Source organism: Bacillus rossius, chromosome 2 (genome assembly GCF_032445375.1).
Source record: "Bacillus rossius redtenbacheri isolate Brsri chromosome 2, Brsri_v3, whole genome shotgun sequence".
NCBI classification, from domain to species: Eukaryota; Metazoa; Arthropoda; class Insecta; order Phasmatodea; family Bacillidae; genus Bacillus; species Bacillus rossius.
In genome coordinates this window covers 14,662,902-14,669,912 of record NC_086331.1, presented here as the reverse complement: position 1 = coordinate 14,669,912, position 7,011 = coordinate 14,662,902, and the positions used below count along the sequence as shown (strand labels likewise).

General features: G+C 43.4%; 1 protein-coding gene across 1 annotated transcript in view; it reads left to right on the top strand.

The window, feature by feature from the left end:
* The first annotated feature begins 408 nt into the window (after nt 1-408).
* The window catches only part of LOC134529120 (SET domain-containing protein 9-like), a 52,823-nt gene continuing 46,220 nt past the window's right edge, over nt 409-7,011 (top strand). The window contains exon 1 of the transcript XR_010074468.1: nt 409-569. The gene's annotated coding sequence lies outside the window, so the exon portion shown is untranslated. The remainder of the gene's footprint in view (nt 570-7,011) is intronic.

Genomic DNA, 7,011 nt, shown 5'->3' with positions numbered 1-7,011 from the left:
GGGCAATGTCAAATGTATAGACCAGATGTCTCTGAACCACAAAACCTTCTTCGTCTATGGCTAATATAACATATTTCAAGCAGTCAAAACAAGGTCTTCGAACTTTAAGACTTAAAATATCGTTAAAATAAATTACAAGCATTAAAACCAACGGTTCATGTTTCACACTTAAAAGAGGACTTAGAATCCCGGAAAAATGTTTTATCAAAACAAAAAGGTTTTGGACTAGTAAATATTCAGACTTACTACAGATTTGACTAGGCACATTTAACGAAACAACACACATTCAACAAAAAAAAAAAAAAGAACACTTAGTTTCACACACAAAACACACAGTACACACACTGGATGGTACACACAATCGCATTTGAATAAAAGGAAGCACATATGAACGAAAATTCTATGTGGTGTGATACAATCTCGTTACAGGAATACAATCTCGCCAATACACAGTAAGCACCAACTGCTCCAAGAGCTCCAATTACTCCAAGTGCTCCAAAGCTCTAAGAGCTCCAATGCTCCAACAGCTCTAAAGCTCCAATCACTCCAACAGCTCCAACTACGAAAAGGTAATGCAAATTACTGTGTGGTTGGGTACAGTAATGCTTACAGAATACTAATTATATATTGAGTTTTATTCATTCCCTAACTAAAGAGGAACGAAAGGAAATTTTTGGATTAAAGCTGTATGCCACCACTGCTTATTAAGTGTGATAAAGTTAAAAAAAAAAAAGTATGTATACACCATCAGGAAGTCCATTCATTTTGGCACAAACGATGTGAAGTTTATGTTACTGGCATGGAAAGCACATATTTTAATTAATTTAGTGCATAGTTTCTTTAGCTAAGATAGTAAAGGTGAGATATGTGAAAACAAGCTGTAAATAATCTGAATATTTAGTATGAGAATTTATACATTTCTGTGCTGTAACAAACACATCTGTTGAAAAAAATAATATGTATATAATACAATACATAGGGGAGGGTGGGGCACAGTGAAACAGAAATTATGTTTTTCATTACATGAATTTTTTATTGAAGACTAAGTAACATGCATATACAGATCATACCAGAGTAGTATTCTCTTTCACATACTATAGGTACAAAATTTTTAAAATCAATTTGTATAGTCAAAAATTTAATTTAAATAATCTTCCACGTTTGTTTCACTGTGCCCCATACCTGGCCTGTGGTCGTGTGACCTGTGGGAAGGTGGTATGCTTCCTAGTGTATATACTGCCAGGCGCTCACGTTTACCTAAATTTACCAGGCCTGATGCTGGTGAAATCAAGGCATCCTGCTCTACCAACCATGGCTGTCCGAGTACCAAATCTTCTCTGAGTCCTTCTACCACGACTGCTGAAGTTTGGGTCACCATCTCCCGTATACCCACAGTGATGGTGGCATCTCCAATGGCTGTCCCGGTTCCAGTGTTCGTAGCAAGGCGCAGGGCACAGCGTCTGGGTGTGACTTCTGCGGGTGGTACACAGTGCTGGGCAACGAATACATGGCTCGCCCCTGTGTCTATAAGTGCGGCAGTCTGTCTCCCGTTCAGGGTGATGGGGATCCGCATCAGTCGGTTTTCTAGCGTGGTGAGCTGCCCCAGTTGTTCTAGGTTGTTCTCCCTGGCTTGCGGCAGGGGATTGGCTGGTACGGGGGTTAAGTCTGTAGGTCCTACACCCCCTACTGCCCGTTTTCCCGCTGGTTGTTGTTGCTGTTGGTGTCTCTGGCAGTCCTGATGCCAGTGATACGTGCCCTGTGGGCATCCAAGACGGCACTGTGGTGGTCGGCCTCCATCGCGCCGATTGCCTGCATTCCGCCATCCTGGAGATGTGTTTTGGTCTGTCCCACCAGGTGGGCCCTCGATCGCCTGTGTTGCTGTCCGCCATGGACGTTCCTGCGGTATGACCTTGCTTGTCCCTGCAGGTGCTCCAACCTGATGTCTGGGTCCTCGTTCGGGGATAGTTGTCCCGGTCCGACGTCCCAGGAGGTGTCGTAGGTTGCCTTCTGTAGCTGTTGCCTGTCGTACGTAGTCCTCTACCGTCCCATTGCAGTATGGCCTGAGGAATGGTTGCAACTCTTCTCGCATTAATGCAGTAACTTCTGGCAAAGCTTGCTCGGGGTCTTCTCCTGGGGCTATGCGCCGGTACAGCCGCAGCTTGTTTGCCACGAACTGCTCTACTGACTCTGAGTCCTTTTGGGTCTCGCCGTAGAAGCGAGCCTTACAGCTCATGACTGCCATGCGGTCGTCGAAGCGCCGTGTTAAGCGGGTAGCGAACTCCTGCCACTGCATGTCATAGCGTCCCCACATGTTCCACCACTCACGAGCTTGCCCGCGTAATTGCTCACTCGTGCGTTGTGTCCATTCTTCAATCTGCACCCCGCATTGTGTCAACCGTCCCTGACACCACTGCACAAACTCGCATGGGTCCTCATGCGCTAGCCCACTGAACTCTGGTAGCACTATGCGTCCTGTTGCGGTAGCTGTCCGCCCCATATGCACGTTTGGTTGCACTGCTGGGCTTGCAAGTACCTCCCAGTCTATGAGGTTTGCCCCTGCCTTCTGTGTTGGTGCATGTGTGGGCCTTGGTGTTGATATTGTGTCCCAAACCAATGTACCAGTTGGTAACTCTGATCTCACTAGTTTGCCCTCAGATGTGTTGTGCCACGGTCCCTCTCCTGTCCTTAGGTCAAAGTCCCTTGGTGGTTGACCTGTTTCGCATGCGGTTGTCAACCTGTGTGGTAGCATTGTGTCACGAATTTCTACACGTTCTGTCCTGCACCCATTCTTCTACACTTGTTTAGTAAATATACAGTTCGAGTCGCCGAATGCTGCTGGTTGTTCGTGAACTCTGGTAGTCTCGATGATGTAGTGCCACACGTTCGGGCGCCAAATGTCGCGGCCTCGTCTCTGGTGAAGATGTGGAGACGGGGTGGACGTCGCTCGGTCGTCGTGATGTTTGCCCGGCGCCAGCTCTTGGGGTAGAGCAGCCTCACACTCTGAGGCGGGAGTGGACCGTTCGGCCCAGTGCAGCTGACCGGGTGGCTAGCAGGAAGAGTGGGTGTAGAAGAGGGGGATGCCCGCAGTCTCACGAAGAGTCGCTAGCGGAAAGGATGGAAGTTGGAGAGAGGGATGCCCGCGGTCGCACAAAGAGTCGCTAGCAGAGGATTTCCCACGGTCTCACGAAGAGTCGCTAGCGGAAGGGTGGGCAGAGAGAGGTAGAATGAGAGAGAGAGAGAGAGAGAAGGAAGCCCGCGGTTTCACTAGGAGTCGCTAGCTGAGGAGAATGGGAGAGTGGTAGAGAGAGAGAGAGCGAGCGAAGGAAGCCCGCGGTTTCACTAGGAGTCGCTAGCTGAGGAGAATCGGAGAGATAGAAAGAGAGAGAGAGTCGCTAGTTAAGGAAAGGAAAATGATGAAGGGAAGGCAAGTCTAAGCCGCCGTTACCTCATATGCTCGGCTAAGCTTGTTAGCCCGCACAATTTATACAAGTTTCTTCTAGAACCATTTGTGTTAAAGTTTTACATATTTCTATCTCTTTTGATCTTTTGCATTTTACAATATTATTTCCACATCTACAAAACATACTTACAATATACACTTAATAATCTACCTAAATATTTACAATAATAACATATATAAAATAACTATAATACATTGTCTCTTTATATTTACAACTGCCATCTGGTGACGAGTGGTGGCACTACCCGGGCCATGGACAAGACTGTGACCCGGGTTTTTTGTTTAATAAAGAGGAGGTACGACGTCAAACTTACAGATAAAGTTTTGCCATCACGATTCATTCATTTCCAGGAAAAAAAATTTTGAACAGTGTAATGTGCTTTTATTTTAATATTTAGTTAAAAAAATTACTCTTAGTAGTATAGGAATGGGGCTCCGAAAACTGGGTCCGAGGCGAGGATTGAGGAGTGGGATTGTCGGTCCGCCATCTTGGATTGTGACGTCACGGCGGCCATCTTGGATGGTTGTGACCTTGACCCTTGACCTTGACCCCGGCGGCCATTTTGATCCGCCATCTTGGATCTGCCATTTTGGATCCGCCATTTTGGATGACGTCATTGTGTTCTAGAAAATTCCGGCGATGTGTTTTCCGCCATTTTGAATTATGACGTCAACGTTGCAGTTTCCGTTACGCCCGCCATCTTTAACTTTTTTATTTATTATCCGATTTTAATGAAATTTTTTTTAAAATTTATAAATAAAATTAAATAATAAAATTTTAATATAATATTTGTAAAAAATATACATTTACGACACGGAGTTCGGAGTCCTCGGTTCGAACCCGACGAATGCAAAAAAAAATTAAAAATGGCGACAGGCTCCTTCCTCAATGGTGGTTGCAGGCAGACTGACTCCCACCACTTTTTTCAAAGCATATATATCGTCAACTAGTATGACGTCATGTCCACCATCTTGAAATTTGGACGCCATCTTGAAAATCTTGATTTATTATCCGAATTTAATGAAAAAAATTCCAAAATTCATCAAAAAATTAACGTATTTGAATTCTGTTTGATTATATCAATGTACGTCCTTGGTTCGATTCCCGGCGAGAGTAAACGGTCGATCCTTCCTCCATGAAAGCTACCTAGACTGATCTAACACCAACAATACCAAGGTATATATCGTCAACTGGTATGAAATCATGTCCGCCATCTTGTCTTCATCCGCTGGAGACCACCATCTTGTTTTCGTCTGCTAGAGTGTGCCGATACCATGTAGTATAATTATCTGGTCACCATACTTTTGTCCTCAACTGTTGACATTGACCTTAACCTTGAACCTTGACCTTGAAATTTGACCTTGACCTTGAAATTTGACCTTGACCTTGAAATTAGACATTGTCCTTGAAATTTCACTTTGCCCTTGTCGACCATCATGGATCCGACATTTTATGTTCAGTACATGCTACCAGGAGCTACCACCTGCTGGAGTATGCCATATTGTGTGTGTACTTGTATTATAGAGTACATTTCCATCTGGATAATTTTATTCTAACCCGCTACAGTGCAGTAATCATTTATTATGGAGGTGCCCTCCGCCATCTTGAAATTCGGCCGCCATCTTGAAATCATGTAATAATGTAGCTAGAAAAGCGGGAAAAAATCCAAAATTCATTAAATAAATCACTCATTAATTTACATATCGATTCGATCGATTCCCGTCCTCGGTTCGTTCCCTGGCCGATACAAAACAACTTTAATTAAAAAATACTAAAAAAGTGTTAGGTTTGAGAAAATAAAAACACCACAAGTTCTTTTAAAAAAATTTTATTAAAAAAATTCAATACACTACTACAAGTACAAAAAAACACTGACAAATTACCAAAGCCTTTTGGATTCCTTGATTCAAACAGTCTTCTTATTGTACGGACTAAGCCTTTTACATGACTTTAAATGTCTATCCGATCCGTTCATCACCGCAGCCAGAGACTGACTGAAGTTCATAGCACCTATATATAGTCTCATTAGCCGATACAACACATGAGTCAAATCAATAACCATGTTCATTATACATCTCGGAGCATTTTTTATAATGACGATGTAAGCTATCGAGACGTGAAATTAGTTTATTGCACTTATTGCACTGAAATTGTATTCTTTGAACATTATAAGAACAACCGCTTCTTTCATGTCTGCGAGCATTTGAGGTGATAGTAAATGATGCACCACAGTATTTGCACTGATGCGAAGTACGCTCTTCATTAATTGAAGTATTCAATGCTGATGAAACTTCAGCTGATGGTGGAACAGCACATATCGAAGTCTCCTCCAGTGTTGTCAGAGGCGTTGCCAACGGGATCTGCTCCAACATCGTCGGCGCCGACGTCATGGTTCCCGTAGTCGATGGTACATCCTCCATCGAGTACGACGTTAAAGTCGGTAAAGATGCCATCGAAGTCTCAAGAACAAGCAATTACACGTCTTATGCACCAGAAGAAACAAACTAGGTGATCCGTACACCGTCGACGACAGTAACAAACTGAGCGTTCTGCTGTCTAGGACTCGTTTATATACATTAACCGGTTTTAATAATACGCTAGTCAAATCAAGAACATTTTACTAAAATACTAGAGTCAAAACAACATTAAAAAAATAGAAGCACCATCAAAAAAAAAAGGAAGCACACTTGGAAGCACCTTCAAAAAAAGAAAAACAATAGGAAGCACCGACTACGAAAAGGCAGCACATTTGGAAGCACCGACAACGAAAAGACAGCACATTTGGCAGCACCGACAACGAAAAGGCAGCACATTTGGCAGCACCGACAACGAAAAGGCAGCACATTTGCAAGCACCGACAACGCAAAGGCAGCACATTTGACAGCACAGACTACGAAAAGGCAGCACATTTGGAAGCACCGCCTACAGAAAGGCAGCACATTTGGAAGCACCGACTATGAAAAGGCAGCACATTTGACAGCACCGACAACGAAAAGACAGCACATTTGGAAGCGCCGACTACGAAAAGGCAGCACATTTGGAAGCACCGACAACGAAAAGGCAGCACATTTGGAAGCACCGACAACGAAAAGGCAGCACATTTGGAAGCACCGACAACGAAAAGGCAGCACATTTGGAAGCACCGACAACGAAAAGGCAGCACATTTGGAAGCACCGACAACGAAAAGGCAGCACATTTGGAAGCACCATCATCGAAAAGGCAGCACATTTGGAAGCTCCATCAACAAAAAAAAAAGGCAACAAGGAAGCTCAAGTTACGAGATCTAAGTCTTAGTTAGAAATCAGAATACAAGAAATTAAAACATTAAATTCTTATAATTTAAATTATTTATTTTATTGCTTTACATTATACCAATGCAAGTAAAACAAGCCATTATTGTATGTAGCCAGCATTCCTCAGTTCCTTGAGTATGAAGGATATTTCTTTGATGCATGAATAGTTTCCTGCACAAAGCGAACCATGTAGAAGTCTTAGCCGGTCAACCAATATGTTTGGATCTTTCCATGATGTGTAATCAATCTCTTTCCA